The sequence below is a fragment of the Bombina bombina genome, chromosome 3, assembly GCF_027579735.1.
Source record: "Bombina bombina isolate aBomBom1 chromosome 3, aBomBom1.pri, whole genome shotgun sequence".
NCBI classification, from domain to species: domain Eukaryota; kingdom Metazoa; phylum Chordata; class Amphibia; order Anura; family Bombinatoridae; genus Bombina; species Bombina bombina.
This window is the reverse complement of record NC_069501.1, coordinates 830970825-830998567: the sequence shown is the minus strand read 5'-3', so window position 1 is coordinate 830998567 and position 27743 is coordinate 830970825.

Sequence of the window (27743 nt, the reverse complement as noted above, 5' to 3'; positions counted from 1 at the left end):
TTATCTTTAGATTTAAATTAAACTATATTAAACTATTAATTAATCTACCCTATTATACTAAAATTACATTAAACTATATTAAACTAATAATTAATCTACCCTAACTATTATAATAAAATTACAATAAACTATATTAAACTATTAATTAATCTACCCTAACTTTTATAATAAAATTACAATAAACTATATTAAACAAATAATTAATCTACCCTAACTGTTATACTAAAATTACATGAAACTACAAATTAAATTAAATATATTATATAGTTAAAACCTAACCCTACTCAAATAATTTAAATCTACTATTAAAAATTACAAAGTTACAAAAAACGAACAACTAAGTTACACAAAATAACAAAAACTAAGTTACAAAAAAAATTACACAAAATAAAAATAAATTATCAAATATTTAAACTAATTACACCTAATCTAAGAGCTTTATGAAAATAAAAAAGCCCCCCAAAATAAAAAAAAACCCTAGCCTACAATAAACTACCAATGGCCCTTAAAAGGGCCATTTGCGGGGCATTGCCCCAAAGAAATCAGCTCTTTTACCTGTAAATCAAAATACAAACAAACCCCAACAGTAAAACCCAGCACCCACACAACCAACCCACCAAATAAAAACCTAATCTAAAAACCTAAGCTTAAAAGGGCATTTAGCTCTTTTTCCTTGCCCAAACCCTAATCTAAAATTAAAACTCACCCAATAAACCCTTAAAAAATATAACACTAACCCCCGAATGATCCACTTACAGTTTCTGAAGACCCGACATCCATCCTCAACGAAGCGGCAGAAGTCCTCAGCGAAGCCGGCAGAAGTCTTCATCCAAGTGGGCCGAAGTCTTCATCCAACCGGGCAGAAGTCTTCATCCAGACGGCATCTTCTATCTTCATCTATCCGGCGTGGAGCAGCTCCATCTTCAAGACATCCGGCGCGGAGCATCCCCTTCTTTCGATGTCTTCTTTACAATGAGGTTTCCCTTTAAATTATGTCATTCAAGATGGTGTCCCTTAGATTCTTAGAATTCTATCAGCCAATCAGAATTAAGGTTGAACAAATCCTATTGGCTGTTGTAATCAGCCAATAGGATTGAGCTTTCATCCTATTGGCTGATCCAATCAGCCAATAGGATTGAGCTTGCATTTTATTGGCTGATTATAACTTTATTTTTTTTTTGTAACTTAGTGTTTGTTATTTTGTGTAACTTAGTTGTTAGTTTTTTGTAACTTTGTAATTTTTAATAGTAGATTTAAATTATTTGAGTAGGGTTAGGTTTTTAACTATATAATATATTTAATTTAATTTGTAGTTTAATGTAATTTTAGTATAATAGTTAGGGTAGATTAATTAGTAGTTATAATTTATTTAATATAAAGTTAGAGGGTTGTTAGGTTTAGGGGTTAATAGGTTAATTTAGTTTATGGTGATGTGGGGGTGCTGGTAGTTTAGGGGTTAATAGGTTTAGTAAGTGGTAGAGATGTGGGAGGCCAGGGGTTTAGGGGTTAATAATTTTACTTAGTTGCAGTGGGCTCCGGGAGCGGAGGGATAGGGGTTAATACATTTAGTTAGTTGCGGCGGTGTTGGGGAGTGGCGGAATAGGGGTTAATACGTTTATTTAGTTGTGGTGGGGTCCGGGAGTGGCGGGATAGGGGTTAATAACTTTATTTCGTTGCGGCAGGGTCTGGGGGTGGCGGGATATGGGTTAAATATTTTAGTATAGTGGCGGTGTTTAGTGACAGTATATAAATAAAGCTGGAAAAAGCCGAATAGCAGCGAGATAGATGACTGTTAGTTAGCAACAGTCTGCTGCTCATTGCCCCGTACTTGGTGCGCAGCTTTTTGACAGCTTTTTATATAAATATGGAGAGCATATTCAGGTCCGCGGCCGCAATGTTAGGCGATGTCAGGCAAGTGTATTGCTGCCGTTGAATACAAGAAGGTTGACGGCTTGATAAGTAGGCCTCAATGTCTGTCTGAAAACAAATGAACGGTTCTCTCTTCAACAGAGGCCAAACCTGAAGAGCCCTTAAAATATCACGGAGTTGAAAATATTGATTGGTAACCTCACCTCTTGAGATTTAAAAAAAAAACCCTTGTGCTGTCAGAGATCCCCAGACAGCTCCCCAACCTGAAAGACTTGCATCTGTTGTGATCACAGTCCAGGTTGGACGAACGAAAGAGGCCCCTTGAAATATACGATGGTGATCTAACCACCAAGTCAGAGAGAGTCGAACATTGGGATTTAAGGATATTAATTGTGATATCTTTGTATAATCCCTGCACCATTGGTTCAGCATACAAAGATGGAGCGGTCTCATATGAAAACGAGCAAAGGGGATCGCATCCGATGCTGCAGTTATGAGACCTAAAAACTTCCATGCACATAGCTACTGAAGGGAATGATTGAGACTGAAGGTTCCGACAAGCTGAAACCAATTTTAATCATCTCTTGTCTGTTAGACGCAGAGTCATGGACACTGAATCTATCTGGAAACTTAAAAGGTGTCCCTTGTCTGAGGAATTAAATAACTTTTTGGGAATTTGATCCTCCAATCATGTTATTGAAGAAACAACACTAGTTGATTTGTGTGAGATTCTGCAGAATGTAAAGACTGAGCTAGTACCAAGATATCATCCAAATAAGGAAACACTGCAATACCCCGTTCTCTGATTACAGAGAGTAGGGCCCCGAGAACCTTTGAAAAGATTATTGCAGCTGTCACTAGGTCAAATGGAAGAGCGACAAATTGGTAATGCTTGTCTAGAAAAGAGAATCTCAGAAACTGATAGTGGTCTGGATGAATCAGAATATGAAGATATGCATCCTGTAAGTTTATTGTGGACATATAGGGGCCTAGTTATCAAGCCGTCAACCTCAAATACGCTGGAATTCCGCAGCGTATTTGTGGCGAGGCTGATTCGCCTTAGTTATCAAAGGCTCGAGACCGGCAAAAGTAGAATTTTGTGACGTAAACTTCGATCCGCCGGACTCAGTCCGACACAGATCGATTCTTACGTCACTCCAGATGTTCCGCACACAAGTGCGGCACAATCTCACTACTTTTGCTAGTTATCAAAAAACTAGCAGGTACGCTCGGCACTTTTACGGCCCAGCGTACCTGGTTTTCAAAGCGCCAGCCTGGAGGCGGCGGATCCCATAGGAATCAATGGGAGTCCGACCATAGCGAAAGTACAAGTTCGCTGCTGCCAGACATCCCATTGATTCCTATGGGATCTGTCTGCACCTAACACCCTAACATGTACCCCGAGTCTAAACACCACTAATCTGTCCCCCCTAAACCGCCGCAACTAAATAAAGTTATTACCCCCTAAACCGCCGCTCCTGGAGCCCACCGCAAGCTACTCTATACATATTAACCCCTAAACCGCCGCTCCCGGAGCCCACCGCCAACTACATTATACCTATTAACCCCTATCCTGCCCCCCCATACCGCCGCCCTCTATAATAAATGTATTAACCCCTATCCTGCAGATCCCACACCTCGCCACAACTAAATAAATAGTTTAACCCCTAAACCGCCGCCTCCCGGAGCCCACCGCAACTATAATAAATGTATTAACCCCTAAACCGCCGCTCCCGGAGCCCACCGCCACCTACATTATACCTATTAACCCCTATCCTCCCCCCCTATACCGCCGCCCTCTATAATAACGTTATTAACCCCTAAACCTAAGTCTAACACTAACCCTAACGCCCCCCTAACTTAAATATTAATTAAATAAATCTAAATAATATTTATATTATGAACTAAATTAATCCTATTTAAAACTAAATGCTTAACTGTAAAATAAACCCTAATATAGCTACAATATAAATAATAATTATATTGTAGCTATCTTAGGATTTATATTTATTTTAAAGGTAACTTTGTATTTATTTTAGCTAGTTAGAATAGTTATTAAATAGTTATTAACTATTTAATAACTACCTAGCTAAAAGAAATACAAAATTACCTGTAAAATAAATGCAAACCTAAGTTACAATTAAACCTAATACTACACTATCATTAAATTAATTAAATAAACTACCTACAAATAACTACAATTAAATACAATTACATAAACTAACTAAAGTACAAAAAATAAAAAAAGCTAAGTTACAGAAAATAAAAAAATAAGTTACAAACATTTTACAATATTACAACAATTTTAAGCTACTTACACCTAATCTAAGCCCCTAATAAAATAACAAACCCCCCAAAATAAAAAAATGCCCTACCCTATTCTAAATTAAATAAAGTTCAACGCTCTTTTACCTTACCAGCCCTTAAAAGGGCCATTTGTGGGGGCATGTCCCCAAAAGTTCAGCTCTTTTGCCTGTAAATGAAAAATACGAACCCCCCCAACATTAAAACCCACCACCCACATACCCCTAATCTAACCCAAACCCCCCTTACAAAAACCTAACACTAAACCCCTGAAGATCATCCTACCTTGAGTCGTCTTCACTCAGCCGAGCAGCGATGGAACCCAAGTGGACATCCGGACCGGCAGAAGTGATCATCCAAGGGGCGCTGAAGAAATCTTCCATCCGATGAAGTCATCATCCAGGCGGCGCTGAAGAAGTCTTCGATCCGGGCGATGTCATCTTCCAAGCCGGGTCTTGAATCTTCCTTCCGCCGCCGCGGAACATCCTTCTTCAACCGACGGACTACGACGTATGAAGGCTCCTTTAAGGGACGTCATCCAAGATGGCGTCCCCTCAATTCCGATTGGCTTGATAGGATTCTATCAGCCAATCGGAATTAAGGTAGGAAAAATCTGATTGGCTGATGGAATCAGCCAATCAGATTCAAGTTCAATCCGATTGGCTGATCCAATCAGCCAATCAGATTGAGCTCGCATTCTATTGGCTGATCGGAACAGCCAATAGAATGCGAGCTCAATCTGATTGGCTGATTGGATCAGCCAATCGGATTGAACTTGAATCTGATTGGCTGATTCCATCAGCCAATCAGATTTTTCCTACCTTAATTCCGATTGGCTGATAGAATCCTATCAGCCAATCGGAATTGAGGGGACGCCATCTTGGATGACGTCCCTTAAAGGAGCTTTCATTCGTCGTAGTCCGTCGGTGAAGAAGGATGTTCCGCGGCGGCGGAAGGAAGATTCAAGACCCGGCTTGGAAGATGACATCGCCCGGATCGAAGACTTCTTCAGCGCCGCCTGGATGATGACTTCATCGGATGGAAGATTTCTTCAGCGCCCCTTGGATGATCACTTCTGCCGGTCCGGATGTCCACTTGGGTTCCATCGCTGCTCGGCTGAGTGAAGACGACTCAAGGTAGGATGATCTTCAGGGGATTAGTGTTAGGTTTTTTGTAAGGGGGGTTTGGGTTAGATTAGGGTATGTGGGTGGTGGGTTTTAATGTTGGGGGGGGTTGTATTTTTCATTTACAGGCAAAAGAGCTGAACTTTTGGGGGGCATGCCCCCACAAATGGCCCTTTTAAGGGCTGGTAAGGTAAAAGAGCGTTGAACTTTATTTAATTTAGAACAGGGTAGGGCATTTTTTTATTTGAGGGGGTTTGTTATTTTATTAGGGGCTTAGATTAGGTGTAAGTAGCTTAAAATTGTTGTAATATTTGTAAAATGTTTGTAACTTATTTTTTATTTTCTGTAACTTAGCTTTTTTTATTTTTGTACTTTAGTTAGTTTATGTAATTGTATTTAATTGTAGTTATTTGTAGGTAGTTTATTTAATTAATTTAATGATAGTGTAGTATTAGGTTTAATTGTAACTTAGGTTAGCATTTATTTTACAGGTAATTTTGTATTTCTTTTAGCTAGGTAGTTATTAAATAGTTAATAACTATTTAATAACTATTCTAACTAGCTAAAATAAATACAAAGTTAACTGTAAAATAAATATAAATCCTAAGATAGCTACAATGTAACTAATAGATATATTGTAGCTATCTTAGGGTTTATTTTACAGGTAAGTATTTAGTTTTAAATAGGATTAATTTATTAAAGTAGAAGTGTAGTGTTAGGTGTAATTGTAACTTAGGTTGGGATTTATTTTACAGGTAAATTTCTCTTTATTTTAGCTAGGTAAGCTATTAAATAGTTAATAACTATTTAATAGCTATTGTACTTAGTTAAAATAAATTGAAAGATGCCTGTAAAATAAAAATAAATCCTAAGATAGCTACAATATAATTATTATTTATATTGTAGCTATATTAGGGTTTATTTTAAAGGTAAGTATTTAGTTTTAAATAGGATTAATTTAGTTCATAATATAAATATTATTTAGATTTATTTAATTAATATTTAAGTTAGGGGGGCATTAGGGTTAGTGTTAGAGAGTGAATGTAGATCCTGCGCAGAAGACAGATGGGGGGGAGGGGATTGGGAATACCTCTAGCTCTCCTCAACGGATACCCTAGTGTACCCGATGTAGACAGAAAACGATAGGGGGTGGAGGTGAGCGCCAAAGTAGGCTGAGGAAGGGAAAGGGGGACAACTGTAGCCCACAATGTGGGTCCTCCTACTAGTAGTTAGGGAGTGAATGTACAAAAGATATATGCTAAAATGGGTATACAAGTTAAAAAGTATATCACTATTTATTCCACACAATCGGTGTCATGATTGCTTCCGTTCATCGCCGTGTCGCCGCGGCTCCCGGAACTTCTCTGTGTGTCTGACGTCATGTTGCTTAGCAACATGACGCTTTCTCTCACACCCCTCTGATGACGGTTACGCTCCTGCCCTTTAAATCACGGCGGGAGATCTGAATCTGGGCCCGTTTGTTTGTTTCCCTGGATTGTGAGTACCATATCAATTTTGTTCTTTGTGTACCGACTTCTGCCTGCCTGACCAAGCCTCTTGCCTAATCCCTACTTGCTGATATTTGGATATTGACTTCTGCCTGCCTGACCTTGCCTGTAGCTTTTACCCTTTTGCTGATACTTGGATGCCGACTTCTGCTTGCCTGACCTGTCTTTTGCCTATACCTTTTGCTGATATTTGGATGCCGACTTCTGCCTGCCTGACCTTGCTTTTTGCCTTTACCTTTAAACCTTTTCTTTGATAAACAAAACCTGCTTAAAGAGACATTTTACTTTTACAAGCTGCAAAAGAGAACTTTGCCTTTCTGTTTGTTATACACCTGCTTAAATGGGACATTTACTTTTACAAGCTGCAAAAGAGAACTTTGCCTTTCTGTTTGTTATAAACCTGCTTAAAGGGACATTATACTTTTACAAGCTGTACAAGAAACTGTGCTATTCTGTTTGTTCTAAACCTGTTAAAAAGGGGACATTTACTTTTACAAGCTGCAAAAGGAGAACTTTGCCTTTCTGTTTGTTATACACCTGCTTAAAAGGGACATTTACTTTTACAAGCTGCAAAAGAGAACTTTACCTTTCTGTTTGTTATACACCTGCTTAAAAGGAACTTTTACTTTTACAAGCTGCAAAAGAGAACTTTTCCTTTGTTTTACAAGCCTGCTAAAGAGGACCTTTTTCAGAAGCTTCAAGTAAGAGCATTTCCTTTTTGTTCTTGTACTACTTAAAGGGACGTTTTATCCTTTGTGGCTTTCCTGCATTCTGGAACAATATTCATTTTTGTTATCTTCTAATCTGCTTCCTGAGTGGGTCACGTCCTGGATATTTCTCAGTGTGCTAGCGTGTGCTTTCAATTCACGCTAGCAGTTGGGTTACATCCCGGATTGATTCCAGAGCGGCTGACATTACAAACGGGAGATAAAAATGGACCCCACTGAATTATCTATGGCCGTGGCTCACCAGGGACAGCTCTTGGGTTCTCATGCCACTCACTTACAGTCTCTGGACACTAAACTTGATCAAATTACTGCTCTATTACAAAATTTGGTTGCTACCAGGCACCTCCCAATCCTAATCCCAACCAAATCCGATTGAGGCATTACCTCCTCCGATTCCTAACAATCAGTCTCAGGTACAACTAAGTCCCAGGATACCTCTTCCGGATAAATATGATGGGAATCCTGAAGAATGTAGAGGCTTTCTGAATCAATGCCGTCTTCATTTCCGAAATAGCCCTACTCTCTTTGCTACTGCCTCTTCTAGAATCACGTTTCTTATTTCTTTAATGAAAGGAAAAGCCTTGGCTTGGGTGTCCACCTTTGCTAGAAAAGAATGATCCTATACTGTTGGATGTTGATACATTTCTATCTACATTCTCAAACGTATTCGATAAACCTGGAAGGTCATCCGCTGCTGAAGCTACTCTCCTGGATTTACGTCAAGGAAATCAACCAGTCTCTCAATATGCAATTGAGTTCCGCACCCTTGCCTCTGAAACCACTTGGAATCAGGGAGCACTCAGAGCCGCTTTCCGTAAAGGACTTTCTGAGCGTCTCAAGGATGAATTGGTGTATCGTGAACTTCCAGAGTCCTTAGAAGCCTTAATAAATCTCTGTATCAGTCTCGACGCCAGGTTTCGTGAACGCCAACAAGAAAAGGATAGAACACAGAGGACTTCAACTCGAACTCCTTTTCGTTTAGCTCCTCGTTTTTCTAATCCAGTCACTCCAGCCTCTCCTACTACTGATCAGGCTGAACCCATGGAAGTAGGAAGTATAAAATTAACTGAGACTGAACGCTTGAGAAGACGGACTCTTGGCTTATGTCTGTACTGTGGCCTTAAAGGGCATTATTAAGGATTGTCCTACTAGGCCAGTAAAAGCCAGGGCTTAACTCTAGTCCAGGGAACTGAGTTAAGCCAAAATAGTGGTCATTCCCTATACAAGAAACTCTTTGTTCCAGTAACTCTTCTATTGGACATAAGAAGATCTATACCCAAGCTCTAATTGATTCTGGTGCTGGAGGTGTGTTCATTGACTCTACATTTGTTTCTACTCATTCTATACCCTTACTAAAGAAGGAGTATTCCATTTCAGTCTCTACGGTCAGTGGAGATCCTTTGGGTTCTGGATACATTCAGTTTTCTACTCAACCCTTACTCCTCACCGTAGGAATACTTCATTCTGAGACAATTTGTTTCGATGTCATTCCCACTCCGCAATTTCCCATTATCTTGGGATTACCCTGGCTCCAGATTCACAATCCCATTTTTTCTTGGACTTTCGGTGAACTCACTTCCTGGGGATCTACATGCCAGACTAAATGTCTTCAAAAGATTACTAAGTTACCACTCACTATTGCTCTCACAGTTGAAACTCCGGAATCCTTACCTATGCATTACCATGACTTTGTGGATGTCTTCTCCAAAAAAGAAGCTGAACGTCTTCCTCCTCATCGCCCTTTTGATTGTCCCATTGATCTCCTTCCTGGGGCTGCCTATCCTCGAGGCAAGACATATCCACTTTCTAAACCAGAAAACATGGCTCTGGAAGAATATATAAAAGACAATCTGGCTAGGAGATTTATTCGACCCTCCTCTTCCCCTGTAGGGGCTGGTTTCTTTTTTGTGGGAAAAAAGGATGGCGGATTAAGACCCTGTATTGATTATCGTGGATTGAATCAGATTACCATCAAGAACAGTTATCCTCTGCCCCTTATTCCTGAACTTTTTACTTATCTTCAGGGAGCCACCATTTTCACCAAACTCGACCTACGTGGTGCATACAACTTGATCCGTATACGCAAAGGGTATGAGTGGAAGACTGCCTTAACACTCGATTTGGGCATTATGAATATTTGGTCCATGCCCTTCGGGCTATGCAATGCTCCGGCGGTTTTCCAGCATTTTGTAAACGAGATCTTTCGTGATTTTTTGAATATTTTTGTTATCATATACCTGGACGACATCTTAATTTTTTCTCAGAACCACCAAGATCATGTGCACCACGTCAAGAAAGTACTTCAACGTCTAAGAGAATTCCATCTGTTTGCTAACTGGAGAAATGTTCTTTCCATCAAAAATCCATACCCTTTCTGGGTTATGTAATATCGGCATCTGGATTCGAAATGGACCCTACTAAACTTTCTGCCATTTTGGATTGGCCTAGACCTGATTCTTTGAAGGCTTTACAACGTTTCCTAGGCTTCGCCAATTATTACAGAAAGTTCATCAAGAATTTTGCTACTATTACTTCTCCTCTTACTTCTCTCACAAGAAAAGGACAAAACTGTAAGGTATGGCCGTCTGAGCTATAGAAGCTTTTGAATCTCTCAAAGAAGCTTTTTCCTCAGCTCCTATCCTTCGTCATCCAAATCCTGAGTTTCAATTTATTCTGGAGGTGGATGCTTCCTCTGTTGCTGCTGGAGCTGTTCTGTCTCAACGAATACCAGAGACTGGAAGGATTCATCCTGTTGCTTTTTTTCTCTAAAAAAATTCACTCCTTCCGAATTTAACTATGACGTAGGGAATAAAGAGTTTGCTTGCCATCAAAATGGCATTGGATGAATGGAGACATTGGCTGGAAGGTACTTCTTTGCCAATTACTATACTTACTGATCATAAGAACCTTCTGTATCTTCAACAGCCAAACGATTAAATTCCAGGCAAGCACGCTGGTCATTATTCTTCTCTCGGTTTCACTATAATTTGTCTTACATACCTGGTTCAAAAAATATTAAAGCAGACGCACTTTCCAGACAATTTCATGATACCCCAGTTCCTGAGTCTGGTACCATTCTCTCAACCTCATGAAGTCATTGCCCAGTTAACAACTTCTTGGTTACAAGAATTACAGTCCGCTCAAGAGCATCTTCCTTTGTCCAGTAAACCTCCCAGAATGTTTACTCTTTGTTCCTGAACTCCTTCGTTCCAAGATTTTATTTTGGGCTCATGATAGTCCCCTTTCTGGACATCCTGGCATCAGTATTACCACTCGAAACCTCATACAACATGTCTGGTGGCCTACACTCTCTCAAGATGTGAAGGATACGTCTCAGTATGCAACAATGTGCCATGAACAAAACTCCACGCCAACTTCCTTCAGGATTACTCCAACCATTGCCTATACCTCACCAGCCTTGGACTCATGTATCCATGGACTTTATTACCGATCTTCCCTTGTCCACTGGGAAACAATACTATCTGGGGTGGGTGGTCGACAGGTTCACTAAGACGGCTCATTTTGTACCCTTGCCAGGAATACCATCTGCCAAAAGGACGTCTCTGAACTTTTTATTCTACATATTGTAAGAATCCATGGATTTCCTCTAGATATTGTTTCAGATAGAGGGTACAATTCGTTTCTCGATTTTGGAGGTCACTTTGTAAACATTTTGGTACTACTATATCTCTCTCTACTTCTCACCACCCACAATCGAATGGTCAGACTGAAAGAGTAAACCAGTGTCTTGAAACATATCTTAGACATTATGTGATCATTATCACTCCTAACTGGGACTTCTTCACTTCCTTTGGCTGAATTGGCTCATAATGCCCGGTACAATTCCTCCCCTTCAGACTTCTCCTTTTCATGCAGCTTACGGATATCAGCCTAGGACATTCCCTTTGCATACTTCCTCCACAGTGAATCCTGCTTCTGATCTTACAGCCCGAAGATTAACTCGACATTGGCAGAAGATACATCGTATTCTTCTGTAACTTCTAGACGTTACAAGTTCTTTTCGGATCTTCGACGGAAGAAGGCTCCCAAATATCGCCCTGGTGATAAAGTTTGGATTTCCTCTCGATTTCTTCGCCTGAAACAACCTTCTAACAAATTGGGACCACGATATGTGGGTCCTTTCCGAATACTGGGTCAGGTATGTTCCACTGCTTATCGGGTAGCTTTACCCAAGTCTCTCAAAGTCCCATCCGGTATTCCATGTTTCTCTTTTAAAACCTGTGATGATTAACAGGTATTCTAAGCCTTTTTCTAAACCTCCACCGTTATTGGTGCATGGACATCCTGAGTTTGAGATCAGCCATATTCTAGATTCCAAGTGGCGGGGCACGAAATTGTATTATCTCATTCATTGGAAGGTTATCCAGTCACGGAACGTTCTTGGGAACCTGCTCATCAAGTAAATGCTCCTATTTTGGTCAAGACCTTCCACAAGACTCATCCTGATAGACCTGGTCCTGTCCCCCGGAGGGGTCCTTGAGGAGGGGGTGCTGTCATGATTGCTTCCGTTCATCGCCGTGTCGCCGCGGCTCCCGGAACTTCTCTGTGTGTCTGACGTCATGTTGCTTAGCAACATGACGCTTTCTCTCACACCCCTCTGATGACGGTTACGCTCCTGCCTTTAAATCACGGCGGGAGATCTGAATCTGGGCCCGTTTGTTTGTTTCCCTGGATTGTGAGTACCATATCAATTTTGTTCGTTTGTGTACCGTCTTCTGCCTGCCTGACCAAGCCTCTTGCCTAATCCCTACTTGCTGATATTTGGATATTGACTTCTGCCTGCCTGACCTTGCCTGTAGCTTTTACCCTTTTGCTGATACTTGGATGCCGACTTCTGCTTGCCTGACCTTGTCTTTTGCCTATACCTTTTGCTGATATTTGGATGCCGACTTCTGCCTGCCTGACCTTGCTTTTGCCTTTACCTTTAAACCCTTTTCTTTGATAACAAAACCTGCTTAAAGGGACATTTTACTTTACAAGCTGCAAAAGAGAACTTTGCCTGTCTGTTTGTTATACACCTGCTTAAAAGGGACATTTACTTTACAAGCTGCAAAAGAGAACTTTGCCTTTCTGTTTGTTATAAACCTGCTTAAAGGGACATTTACTTTTACAAGCTGTACAAGAAACTGTGCTATTCTGTTTGTTCTAAACCTGTTAAAAAGGGGACATTTACTTTTACAAGCTGCAAAAGAGAACTTTGCCTTTCTGTTTGTTATACACCTGCTTAAAAGGGACATTTACTTTTACAAGCTGCAAAAGAGAACTTTACCTTTCTGTTTGTTATACACCTGCTTAAAAGGAACTTTTACTTTTACAAGCTGCAAAAAGAGAACTATTCCTTTGTTTTACAAGCCTGCTAAAGAGGACCTTTTTCAGAAGCTTCAAGGTAAGAGCATTTCCTTTTGTTCTTTGTACTACTTAAAGGGACGTTTATCCTTTGTGGCTTTCCTGCATTCTGGAACAATATTCATTTTTGTTATCTTCTAATCTGCTACCTGAGTGGGTCACGTCCTGGATATTTCTCAGTGTGCTAGCGTGTGCTTTCAATTCACGCTAGCAGTTGGGTTACATCCGGATTGATTCCAGAGCGGCTGACAATCGGTTAAAAATATCGGTGATCTTCTAAAACATACAGTCAAAAAGATATATTACACATTCATAAATAATCATGGATCCATGTTACAATAACGAAATGTAGAAAATGACATAAAATAATAAAAATAAAAATAAAAGTAAAAATGACCTGGTGCACCTAAAAACGTCTGACAATGAATGACCTGATAGGCCAAGTGTCTTAGTATGGGTGGTACTCTATGGTACAATCCGGATATTGATGAGTGTTCTTATGATTGTATTTATCCAAACAGATATGGTGTGAAAAAAGGAAAAGGTGTCTATATTATATATCCAATTCAGAAAAATTCCAAAATAGTGTGTATCCTGTGATTAGAAAAATACAAACTAGAAATGTGAAAACAATGCGATCACTGGATATCAAAAAAAGTGGAAAAAATTAGTCCCAAATGCGAAGAAAATATAAGTAACTTTGCGAAAAAATGTGGAAATCCTCAAATTGGTGAAGCAAAAAGAAATTAGTCTTTCAAAGTTAATCAATAAGTGTCCAAAATGATATAGTGATTTCTGTGCAGTGAATGTTGTCTTCCATTGGATACAATAAAACAAAATAAAACTGTGCAAAAACCTGCAAAGAAAACAAACAATACTATAATATATATAAACTGTTCAGTGGATATATCAGTTATTATGCTTACTCAAATCAGTCGACGTCGTTTCGGCCATATCCTCCTGGCCTTTATCAAGACAACATTTGAGTAAGCGTAAGGCAATTTATAAGAGCTGTAATTGATGTTTGGGCGCCAAAACCTAATAGGCCACGCCCCTTCCTGTTAAGTGCATATGGGTATGGGCAAAATGTTTCGATTTAAATCGTGCTATTAAGAAAAAATTTATTTTAACTACTTGCTGTTACTGTTTTCTCAGGGTCAATTCTGTCTGGGCTATTGCTTTACATATAAGCCCTTGGTTAGCATATTTAAGGTTGATTAGATTGATATCGACCTACACTTCCGGTTTCGCTAATGTTTACTGTGTTGACTTCCGGTTTCCCTTCTGTATACTGATTATGGCTTATGTCCTATGAGTGAATTTTAGTGTCTTGCTTGAAATGACCTCTCTATTTGTTTATTAAACATGAACCCCCTTTTGCTTATTTATAGATAAATTAGAAGCTTCCGATTTATGTTTCTGTTATCTCTATATGTTAGTATCATAGGTGCAACTTTCACTTCCGGTATCGCTGTTTTATAGCACTTCCGGTTTATCTTTCACTTCCGGTATCGCTGTTTTATAGCACTTCCGGGTTTGTGTTGTTTCATATTTTCGCTGCTTATGAGTGTTGATCACTCCAACCTTAAACCATGACACATTGTGTAATGTCAAGTTTCCACTCTAACTCTGCTTTGGCTAGTTAATGGGTATAGTGCATATAGCGTCCTTTCTTATTGCTGTTTGCACCAAATTTTACACTTCCGGTATCGTTGTCTAATACTTCCGGTTCCGGTGTTTATTGACGTAAAGTCATAGGGACCCAGATTTAACAATCTCAGCTGCCTTTAGATAATATCTGAATATAGTGGGGGTACATGTTGGGTACATAATTCAATAGTTTACCAGGATCGTGTGTCATCTCACTGTAGTTAATGTGTTACAAGTGAATAATTAATGTACTTATATCAAATCTTGATATATCTCGTATAATCTAATACAGACACATACTGATATGTTGAACAGTTCTAAAATATAATCCATTAAAAATAGTCCTATAAAAAAATACAATCTGATAAAAATACAATCTGATAAAAATCTGATAAACATGCAATCTTATTAAGAACTTATTAAAAATATGACTCCGTTAAAAGTAAAAACCAATATGTGGTGTATAAAACAGCATCTAATCAAAATCAAATTGATGGTTATACTAGTGAAGTCCAAACTTGCCATAATATAAATGTTGGCTGAATTGTAATGGGTGCCTCCTAAAATCAAAGTGCCAGTTAGTGCAAAGTTAGCTCATAGCTCATGTCGAAACATGGTGTTAGATCATGATCAAGCAGTTTCAGTCCCAATAGGATTGTGGACAAATACTTTAAAATAACTAATAACCCAGATTCAATTAAATCCTTTAAAATTTTTATATCTCTATAGTCGTAAATTTCTATATTCAAAAATCTCTATATTTAAAAACACTGTGTTTAAAACACTGTCTTTAAAAAACATTGTATATAGAAAGTCTAAAAAGCAAATCGGGCCATAAAATCTAGATCGGGCTATTATATGAGATGCTCCAAAAATGGTGTAGGCTGAGAAGACAGTGGAGGCCTCTTATCTGATGTGCACATAAATGAGTATCCAGATCTACAGTCTTACAGAGGAGAGTCTATGCTTACAGTGAGCCTACACTTATTGAATGGAGGTGATATGCGATTAGATGGAGAATAGGGGAGTGGGTGTCTCTACTAACCAATGGTTAAGCTTTATTTTGTGAGACTGAACAGGTGTGAGAGATCTTCTTTATTGTTTAGGCCCTTTGGATACAAGCTATTCAGGTAAATATCCATTTGGACTCATGTAAAAGTAATTTATGTTCGTGGTTACCCCCTCTCCATTTTTTCTCACTATCTCTATTCCACAGAATTTCATATCTCTGATGTTTCCTCCGTGCTTAGTTGTAAAGTGCTTGTATAGTGCGTGTATCTACACTTTTTCTCTCTATACATAGTATATGCTCCCTCATTCTATCTTTTTCAATTGCCTGGAAGTCTGTCCAACATATTGTAATTTACAAGGACATTCGATGAGATATATAACATTATGATCACCACATCTTATCAGATTGTGAATCATAAACTTTTCTCTAGTGTGCACAGATGAAAATGAGGTTGTTTTCCAGCCCATTTCTGCACGCCTTACAATTCGGGCACGGGAAAAAACCTTTTATCTTCTTGTTGTGTTGGCCTACACCTGTACCCATTTTTTGTTTAGGAACACTCGGGGCTAGTCTGTTCTTTAATTGTTCGTTTTCCTGTAGATAAATTTCGGGTGTGGCATTAGAAGTTCTCCAAAATGTCGTCGTCTTTTAAAAGTGGCCAGTGCTTTCTCTAGATCTTTTCTATGATGTGTTTGTTTTCACAGTATTCTGTGATAAAAGGGACATCTATATTGTCCCTCAGATGTAACTGTCTTGTCCTCTGGTTTTATATTTTAGGAGGGTTTTCCTATCAATGGCTTGGACTTCTTGATTTTTTCTTCCAGTAGTGTCTCTTTATATCCTCTATCGAGGAATCTTTGTTTTAGTACCTGGGTTTGTTCTTCCCACTTAGTCGGATCTGAGCAGTTCTTTTTGAGCCTCAAGAGTTGCCCCTTGGGAATTGGGTCAATATCAAGTAACATGTCAGAATACGTAGATAAAATCCTTCAAAAACAGGTCACCAATCTCCCATCTTATCTGAGGGACTCTACACAAATTCTGACAATATTGGATAATCTGAAATGGGAAGAATCGTTCATTATGGCAACCTGCGATGTAGTTTCGCTGTACACGAGCATACCACATGAAGGAGGCATCGAAGCTGTCAAGTTTTTTCTCTCTAAGGATCCATGTATCCCTGAAGCACAGTGCACTTTTGTTTTAGACAGTATTTATTACATTTTAACCCACAACTATTTTAATCATGACAAAAAGTTTTATCATCAACAATGTGGAACAGCGATGGGGACCAGGTTCGCGCCGAGCTATGCTAATCTCTATATGGGCCAGTGGGAGCAAATCTTCTGGGACTCGTGCCCAGCCAGCGCGGACCTGGTCCTCTACGTGAGATATATTGATGATATCTTCCTCATTTGGAAGGGCTCTATGGAAGATCTGCATCACACCATAGAAGTCATGAATATGAATACAAAAAATCTAAAATTCACCTATGAATGCAACAAAAAGTCGATACACTTCCTAGACCTTAAGATAGATATAGAGAATGGTCAATTTGTTACTTCGACCTTCTTTAAGGAGGTCGACTGTAACAATTACATTCACAACGAAAGCTGCCATCACAAGACTTGGAAGGAAAACATACCCAAGGGGCAACTCTTGAGGCTCAAAAAGAACTGCTCAGATCCGACTAAGTGGGAAGAACAAACCCAGGTACTAAAACAAAGATTCCTCGATAGAGGATATAAAGAGACACTACTGGAAGAAAAAATCAAAGAAGTCCAAGCCATTGATAGGAAAACCCTCCTAAAATATAAAACCAGAGACAAGACAGTTACATCTGAGGACAATATAGATGTCCCTTTTATCACAGAATACTGTGAAAACAAACACATCATAGAAAAGATCTATAGAAAGCACTGGCCACTTTTAAAAGACGACGACATTTTGGGAGAACTTCTAATGCCACACCCGAAATTTATCTACAGGAAAACGAACAATTTAAAGAACAGACTAGCCCCGAGTGTTCCTAAACAAAAAATGGGTACAGTGGTAGGCCAACACAACAAGAAGATTAAAGGTTTTTTCCCGTGCCCGAATTGTAAGGCGTGCAGAAATGGCTGGAAAACAACCTCATTTTCATCTGTGCACACTAGAGAAAAGTTTATGATTCACAATCTGATAAGATGTGGTGATCATAATGTTATATATCTCATCGAATGTCCTTGTAAATTACAATATGTTGGACAGACTTCCAGGCAATTGAAAGATAGAATGAGGGAGCATATACTATGTATAGAGAGAAAAAGTGTAGATACAGCACTATACAAGCACTTTACAACTAAGCACGGAGGAAACATCAGAGATATGAAATTCTGTGGAATAGAGATAGTGAGAAAAAATTGGAGAGGGGGTAACCACGAACATAAATTACTTTTACATGAGTCCAAATGGATATTTACCCTGAATAGCTTGTATCCAAAGGGCCTAAACAATAAAGAAGATCTCTCACACCTGTTCAGTCTCACAAAATAAAGCTTAACCATTGGTTAGTAGAGACACCCACTCCCCTATTCTCCATCTAATCGCATATCACCTCCATTCAATAAGTGTAGGCTCACTGTAAGCATAGACTCTCCTCTGTAAGACTGTAGATCTGGATAACTCATTTATGTGCACATCAGATAAGAGGCCTCCACTGTCTTCTCAGCCTACACCCATTTTTGGAGCATCTCATATAATAGCCCGATCTAGATTTTATGGCCCGATTTGCTTTTTAGACTTTCTATATACAATGTTTTTAAAGACAGTGTTTTTAAACACAGTGTTTTTAAATATAGAGATTTTTGTAATATAGAAATTTACGACTATAGAGATATAAAAATTTTAAAGGATTTTAATTGAATCTGGGGTTATTAGTTATTTTAAAGTATTTGTCCACAATCCTATTGGGACTGAAACTGCTTGATCATGATCTAACACCATGTTTCGACATGAGCTATGAGCTACTATTTGCACTAACTGGCACTTTGATTTTAGGAGGCACCCATTACAATTCAGCCAACATTATATATATGGCAAGTTTGGACTTCACTAGTATAACCATCAATTTGATTTTGATTAGATGCTGTTTTATACACCACATATTGGTTTTTACTTTTAACGGATCATATTTTTAATAAGTTCTTAATAAGATTGCATTTTTATCAGATTTTTATCAGATTGTATTTTTATCAGATTGTATTTTTTATAGACTCTTTTTAATGGATTATATTTTAGAACTGTTCAACATATCAGTATGTGTCTGTATTAGATTATACGAGATATATCAAGATTTGATATAAGTACATTAATTATTCACTTGTAACACATTAACTACAGTGAGATGTACACACGATCCTGGTAAACTATTGACTTATGTACCCAACATGTTACCCACTATATTCAGATATTATCTAAAGGCAGCTGAGATTGTTAAATCTGGTCCCTATGACTTTACGTCAATAAACACCGGAACCGGAAGTATTAGACAACGATACTGGAAGTGTAAAATTGGTGCAAACAGCAATAAGAAAGGACGCTATATGCACTATACCCATTAACTAGCCAAAGCAGAGTTAGAGTGGAAACTTGACATTACACAATGTGTCATGGTTTAAGGTTGGAGTGATCAACACTCATAAGCAGCGAAAATATGAAACAACACAAACCGGAAGTGCTATAAAACAGCGATACCGGAAGTGAAAGATAAACCGGAAGTGCTATAAAACAGCGATACCGGAAGTGAAAGTTGCACCTATGATACTAACATATAGAGATAACAGAAACATAAATCGGAAGCTTCTAATTTATCTATAAATAAGCAAAAGGGGGTTCATGTTTAATAAACAAATAGAGAGTCATTTCAAGCAAGACACTAAAATTCACTCATAGGACATAAGCCATAATCAGTATACAGAAGGGAAACCGGAAGTCAACACAGTAAACATTAGCGAAACCGGAAGTGTAGGTCGATATCAATCTAATCAACCTTAAATATGCTAACCAAGGGCTTATATGTAAAAGCAATAGCCCAGACAGAATTGACCCTGAGAAAACAGTAACAGCAAGTAGTTAAAATAAAAATTTTTCTTAATAGCACGATTTAAATCGAAACATTTTGCCCATACCCATAATGCACTTAACAGGAAGGGGCGTGGCCTATTAGGTTTTGGCGCCCAAACATCAATTACAGCTCTTATAAATTGCCTTAGCTTACTCACAATGTTAGTCTTGATAAAGGCCAGGAGGATATGGCCGAAACGCGTCGACTGATTTGAGTAAGCATAATACTGATATATCCACTGAACAGTTTATATATATTATAGTATTGTTTGTTTTCTTTGCAGGTTTTTGCACAGTTTTATTTTGTTTTATTGTATCCAACTGGAAGACAACTTCACTGCACAGAATCCACTATATCATTTTGGACACTTATTGATTAACTTTTGAAAGACTAATTTCTTTTTTGCTTCACCAATTTGAGGATTTCCACATTTTTTGCAAAGTTACTTATATTTTCTTCACATTTGGGACTAATTTTTTCCACTTTTTTTGATATCCAGTGATCGCATTGTTTTCACATTTTCTAGTTTGTATTTTTCTAATCACAGGATACACACTATTTTGGAATTTTTCTGAATTGGATATATAATATAGACACTTTTCCTTTTTTTCACACCATTATCTGTTTGGATAAATACAATCATAAGAACACTCATCAATATCCGGATTGTACCATAGAGTACCACCCATACAAAGACACTTGGCCTATCAGGTCATTCATTGTCAGACGTTTTTAGGTGCACCAGGTCATTTTTACTTTTATTTTTATTTTTATTATTTTATGTCATTTTCTACATTTCGTTATTGTAACATGGATCCATGATTATTTATGAATGTGTAATATATCTTTTTGACTGTATGTTTTAGAAGATCACCGATATTTTTAACCGATTGTGTGGAATAAATAGTGATATACATTTTTAACTTGTATACCCATTTTAGCATATATCTTTTGTACATTCACTCCCTAACTACTAGTAGGAGGACCCACATTGTGGGCTACAGTTGTCCCCCTTTCCCTTCCTCAGCCTACTTTGGCGCTCACCTCCACCCCCTATCGGTTAGTGTTAGACTTAGGGGTTAATAAATTTATTACAGTGGCGGCGTCGTAGTGGGGGGCAGGATAGGGGTTAATAAATTTATTATAGGTGGCGACGGTGTAGGGGGGGCAGGATAGGGGTTAATAAATTTATTATAGGTTGCAGCGGGTTCAGGGAGCGGCAGTTTAGGGGTTAAACTATTTATTTAGTTGCGGCGAGGTGCGGGATCAGCAGGATAGGGGTTAATAATTTTATTATAGAGGGCGACGGTATAGGGGGGGCAGGATAGGGGTTACTAGGTATAATGTAGGTGGCGGTAGGCTCCGGGAGCGGCGGTTTAGGGGTTAATACATTTATAAGAGTTGCGGCAGGGTCTAGGAGCGGCGGTTTAGGGGTTAATACATTTATCAGAGTTGCGGCAGGGTCTAGTAGCGGCGGTTTAGGGGTTAGTAACTTTATTGAGTTGCGGGAGGCTCCGGGGGCGCCGGTATAGGGGGTAGAACAGTGCAGTTTAGTGTGAGTGCTTAGTGACAGGCTAGCAATAAAGCTGGGAAAAAGCCGAAGAGCAGCGAGATCGGATGAGTGATAACTGTCACAGTCCGCTGCTCATCGCCCCACGGCTTTTTGACAGCTTTATTTGATAACTTAGGCGTATTTTTTCAGGTCCGCGGCGGCGAAGGTAGGCGAGCTTAGGCGGGCGTATTGGGCCGGCGAAGCCAGAAAAGTAGACGGCTTGATAACTACCCCCCATAATGCCCTTGCTGAACAAAAGGCAGAATAGTCCTTATAGTCACCATTGGCACTCTTACATAACGATTCAAAATTTTCAGATCCAGAACCGGCCTGAATGATAATAAAATGATTAACCCCTAATCTGCTTCTCCCGGCTTTGTTGAGGACTTCTTGCCGCTTGGATGAAGACTTCTCCTGGCTGGATGAGGATGGATGTCCGGTCTTCAAAAACTGTAAGTGGATCTTCGGGGGTTAGTGTTAGGTTTATTTAAGGGTTTATTGGGTGCGTTTTATTTTTAGATTAGGGACTTTGGGCAACGTAAAAGAGCTAAATGCCCTTTTAAGGGCAATACCCATACAAATGCCCTTTTCAGGGCAATGGGAAGCTTAGGTTTTTTAGGTAGGTTTTTATTTGGGGGGTTGGTTGTGTGGGTGGTGGGTTTTACTGTTGGGGGTTGTTTGTATTTTTTTTTACAGGTAAAAGAGCTGATTTCTTTGGGGCAATGCCCAGCAAAAGGCCCTTTTAAGGGCCATTGGCAGTTTAGTGTAGGATAGGGTTTTTTTATGTGAGGGGGCTTTTTTTATTTGATAGGGCTATTAGATGTAATTAGTTTAAATATTTGATAATTTATGTTTTATTTTGTGTAATGTAGTGTTTATTATTTTTTGTAATTTAGATAAATATATTTTGTTGATTTAATTTATTTCATTTTAGTGTAATGTTAGGTTTTAGTATAAGACAGGTTAGGTTTTATCTTACAGGTAACTTTGTATTTATTTTAACTAGGTAGCTAGTAAATAGTTAATAACTATTTACTAACTAATCTACCTAGTTAACCTCTTAAGGACATATGACGAAATTTTTCCATCATAAAACAATTGAGCAAACTGAAAGCTGTGTCCTTAAAGGGTTAAGACAATACAAACTTAATTGTGAAATAAAAATATAACATATGCTAGATACAATATAACTATTGTAGCTATCTTAGGTTTTATTTTTACAAGTAAGTATTTATTTACTTTTAAATAGGAATAATTTAGGTATTAATTGTAATTTTTAATATTTTAATTATGTTAAAGTTAGTGGGTGTTAGGGTTAGGGTTACATTAGGGTTAGGGTTTATGGGGTTAATAACTTTAGTTATAGTGGCAGCAAACCTTGGGGGCAGCAGATTAGGGGTAAATAACAGTAAGGTAGGTTGCGGCAATGATAGGGACAGCAGATTAGGGGTTAATAGGTGTATGTAGGTGGCGGACGACTTTGGGGGCAGCAGATTAGGGGTTACATAATATTTAATTAGTGCTTATGAAGCGGGAGTGTGGCAGTATAGGGGGTTAATATGTTTATTATAGTGGCGGCGGATGTCCGGAGCTGCAAGATTAGGGGTTAATCATTTTATTTTAGTGTTTGCAATGCGGGGAGGGTACTTTTGTAACACACTTTAGTTTTGAGTTTTCATGCTACAGCTTTGTAGCATAAAACCATAACTACTGACTTTCAGTTCACGGTACGGATCTTGTAGTTATAGGCTGTACCGCTCACTTTTTGGCCGGACAGGCAAACTCGTAATACCGGCGCTGTAGAAGTCCCATTTAAAAAGGACTTTTTAAGAAATGCGGTAGTTACGTTGCGGGGCGGCCAAAAAGTGTGGTACAGCTATACCTACAAGACTCGTAATAGCAGCAGTAGTGAAAAAGCAGCATTATGAAGCTTTTTCACTCATAACGCAAAACTCGTAATCTAGCCGAGAGAAAATAAATATAAATGCACCATCCAAAAAATCAATGTGTGATGGATATCTAATATATATACATAAAAAAAAATTATACTTACCTAATAAATATATTTATTTCCGGATATGGTGAGTCCACGGCTTGAGTAATTACTGTTGGGAACATCACTCCTAGCCAGCAGGAGGAGGCAAAGAGCACCAAAGTAAAACTGTTAAGTATCACTCCCTTACCCACAACCCCCAGTCATTCAACCAACAGGGAAATGGTGAAAAAGGAGTAACACAAGGTGTAGTAGCTTTCCTGATGGTTATAGTAAAAAAAAACTGTTCTTAAAATAAAGGGTGAGCCCGTGGACTCACCAATATCTGGAATAAATTTATCAGGTAAGCATACATTTTGTTTTTCTTTCCTAAGATTTGATGAGTCACACGGCTTGAGTAACCAATACCCAATGCTTAAGGACACGGATAAACAGGGAGGGACAAGACAGGAAGTCCTAAACAGAAGACACCACCACTTGAAGAACCTTTCTCCCAAAAGAAGCCTCAGCCGAGGCAAAAGTATCACATTTGTAAAATTTTGAAAAAAGTATGTAGAGAAGACCAAGTTACAGCCTTGCCAATTTGTTCCACATAAGCTTCATTTTTGAAAGCCCAATAAGAGGAAACAGCTCTTGTGGAATGAGCTGTAATTCTCCCAAGAGGCTGCTGTCCAGCAGTCTCATAAGCCAAATGAATTATACTCCGTAAGCCAAAAAGAGCAGAAGCAGTAACTTTCTGACCTTTACATTTCCCAGAGAAACCAGACAAAGAGGGCAGAAGACCTGGCAAAAATCCTTAGTCAAACTGTAAGTAGAAATTTAAGAGCACATACAACATCCAAATTGCGTAACACATGTTCTTTGGAAGAAGAAGCATTAGGTCACAGAGAGGGAACAATAATTTCCTGATTGATTTTCTATTAGAAACAACCTTAGGAAGGAAACCTAACAGTACGAAGAAACCATCTTATCGGCATGAAAAATAAGATAAAGGGAATCACACTGGCAGAGCTAAGATTTCAGAAACTCTATGAGCAGAAGAGATAGCAACAAGAAACAGAACCTTCCAAGATAACAACTTACTGTCTATGGAATGCAACGGCTTAAACTGAGCCAGCTGTAAAACTTTAAGAACAAGGTTAAGGCTTCAAGGAGGAGCAACAGACTTAAAGATATGTCTGATTTTGACCAAGTCCTGACAAAAAGATGCTGGCTGCAACTGTAAATACCTGATGATGTACACTTTTTTTTTTAATAAGCTTCTAGCTTCTTATCCATGGATCCTTGAAATAAGCTATCCTCTATAGGAATAGTAGTTCTTTTAGCTAGAGTAAAAATAGCTCCTTCTACCTTAGGCACAGTGCACCACGAGTCACAAATTAAGTCAGCAACAGGAAACATTTTTTTTAAAACAGGGGGAAGGGGAAAAAGGAATCCCCGGATTATCCCATTCTTTGAGTTATGATTTTCTAAAAATCTTTGTCTGGAATAGGAACGACTTCAACAGATGAGGGAGGATCATAAAAATCTATTAAGTTTAGTTGACTTTTTTTTGGTTGACAATGGCAGAAGGCTCGGAGGTCATCTAAGGTAGCAAGTACCTGCTTCAGAAGTAAACAGAGGTGTTCAAGCTTAAGAGGCCTATTTTACATATGTCTTGCCGGATCTGATCCAACAGTGCGGATCAGTGTCCCAAGACCTCGCTGAATGCAGAGAGCAATATGCTCTCCATATTCAGCATTGCACACAGCGCTCACAAGAGCTGCTGGGTGCAATGCCGACCCCTGCAGATTTGCGGACCAATCGGCCGCAAGCAGGGAGGTGTCAATCAACCCGATCATACTTGATCGGGTTGCATTCCGGCGATTCCTGTCCACCTCATCAGGCGGACGGGTTATGGAACAATGGTCTTTAGACCACTGCTACATAACTGCTGTTTGTGGCAAGTCTGCAGGCTCGCCAGAAACACAGGGCATCTAGCTTCATTCGGAGCTTGATAGATAGGCCCGCTAACTCTAACATGAACCTCTTCGGAATCAGTCAAATTTTCCAATCCTAGATTCAGAATCTGAGATCTCACCTTCAGAAGCCACTGAAGTATCCTCATCATCAGATAACTGAGGGGAGACTGACTAAGGCTGTCTTTGCTGAGCCAGAACCCTTACTAAGAGAAATATTTTTTGACTTTCTCTTCCTCTTACCAGAAGCAGGAAAGGATGACAAAAGCTGCAGAAACTGCAGAGGTTATTTGCGCAGCAAAATCCCCTAGTAAATAATCACCCCCCTTCAGGATGTTGAGAGGCGCTGCAGAGCACTGCAGGTGAAACGTTAAATCTTGGGACATTTGAGGGAAAGCTGAGGCATAGGTAGTATAAACACTATCCTGAGAGACAGAAGGCTCTGAGATATTAAACTTATCTTTCAATAATATGTCTTATTTAGGCAAGGGAGCAAACAAACAATTTTTTTAAAAGGACCCACTATGATCATTACTGAATAAATTGGATCCCCACAAAGAAAAAATAAATATAGGGACCAAGTTAAAAAGAAAACCTGATTACTAGCAGATAATGTAAACTGTTTGCTAAATAGACCATAATTCCACAGCTCTGCTGAGGGCTTACCACGTCCTGAGATGATCTATCCCCCTAGAATGAATCTCTTGCATCAAGGAGCAGGAAGGCCGGACAAGATTCACAAGCAGATTAAATCAAAAAAAGATATTTAAAAAACATAAACTAGGGTACCCTATGTACATATAACATAGAAATGGTTAAAAATAGTTAAAAACAATAGAGTAAGTGCCCCTCAGGAAAGAGGGGAAGCCTAAAACATATAAACAAAGAATTACAAAAAAATAAAAGAATAAATAAATGAGAGTCCAAATAATATAAAAAAGTCTTAATATGTGATGAAATCCTTAGCAAAGTCCTTGTGAATCCAATTATAATCCTGTGTGTAACATGAAGTATCCAAAATAAAGGCAAAAGCAAAAATAAAAAATAATAATAAAAAGTGAAAAATAAAAAATCAGAAAAAAAATCCAATGGGAATCCAATAGAAACAATACCTATGAAAACAAAAATACAATAATGCTAATATAAATGTAAACTCAATTGAAAATAGGCTTACCCTATATTTGGATCTCGAGCAGTGACTACTTATAAACTGTATATCAACGCATTTCGGACCCAAACTGGGCCATTTCTCAAGATGTTAACTGCTAGTAAAAAAATGGCTTAAATAGCCTATAAGAAACAATCAAAATGGGTGTAGTTTCCCCGCCTAAAATTGCCAATACATAAAACATGGCAATGCTCTGATGCCCTTAACAAAGATGGTGGCCATTCACTCTTTCACTTACGGTAATAGACACATTATTTCCCCTCAGTTAAATACCAAAAATTGAAGTTGCAAACCCTTTGTTAAGGGAAACTACATAGTGCCACAATTGTCTGGATTGTTAATTCGTTTTTAGTATTATATTCTATAACAAAAAGCCACGTGAAAAACTACATAACATCCAGGGTGACGAGTCACTTTCCGTTTTTTGGATTGGTGTGTCACTTCCGGTTTTCTATCTTCATAGAAATATATAAAAAAACAATCCAGTATTACACGCGAGTAATACTGGATTGTTTTTATATATTTTTTTTTTATCATTCATTGTCATATTATCTACACCATCATAAAAGTTTTTATATATTTAATATCATCTTGAGTCTCCTAACAATGAAGGACACATTGGGATCTTTTGTATCTGCCGCTGAGAGCAATATGTGCACTGGGCCACTGCAATATACCCAGTAGGTGATATTTGTACTATCGTGTGCGCTTCAAATTGTGAGTACCTGTACACCTGGGATTCAGATAAGGGGTTCATCTACCTTATTGCTCTGATCGGAACAGCCAATCAGAATGCGAGCTCAATCTGATTGGCTGATTGGATCAGCCAATCCGATTGAACTTGAATCAGATTGGCTGATTCAATCAATCAGATTTTCTTACCTTAATTCTGATTGGCTGATAGAATCCTATCAGCCAATCGGAATTCGAGAAACGTCATCTTGGATGACGTCACTTAAAGGAACCTTCATTCATCAGTAGTCGTCGGAAGGAAGAGGATGTTCCGCGCCGGAGGTCTTGAAGATGGAGCCGCTCCTCATCGGATTGATGAAGATAGAAGATGCCACTTGGATGAAGATGTCCAAGCGGCAGCTTCTACTCTAAGCTGGTCCGGATGTCATCTTCTGCCCGGATAGGATGAAGACTTCTGCCGCTCCAGATGTCCTCTTTTGGTCCATCGGTGCCCGGCTGGGTGAACACGACTCAAGGTATGGAGATCTTCAGGGGGGTAGTGTTAGGTTTATTTAAGGGGGGTTTGGGTTAGAGTAGGGGTATGTGGGTGGTGGGTGTAATGTTGGGGGGTGGTATTGGTGTTTTTTTTTTACAGGCAAAAGAGCCTGATTTCTTTGGGCCATGCCCTGCAAAAAAGCCCTTTTACAGGGCTGGTAATAGAGCTGTTAACTTTTTT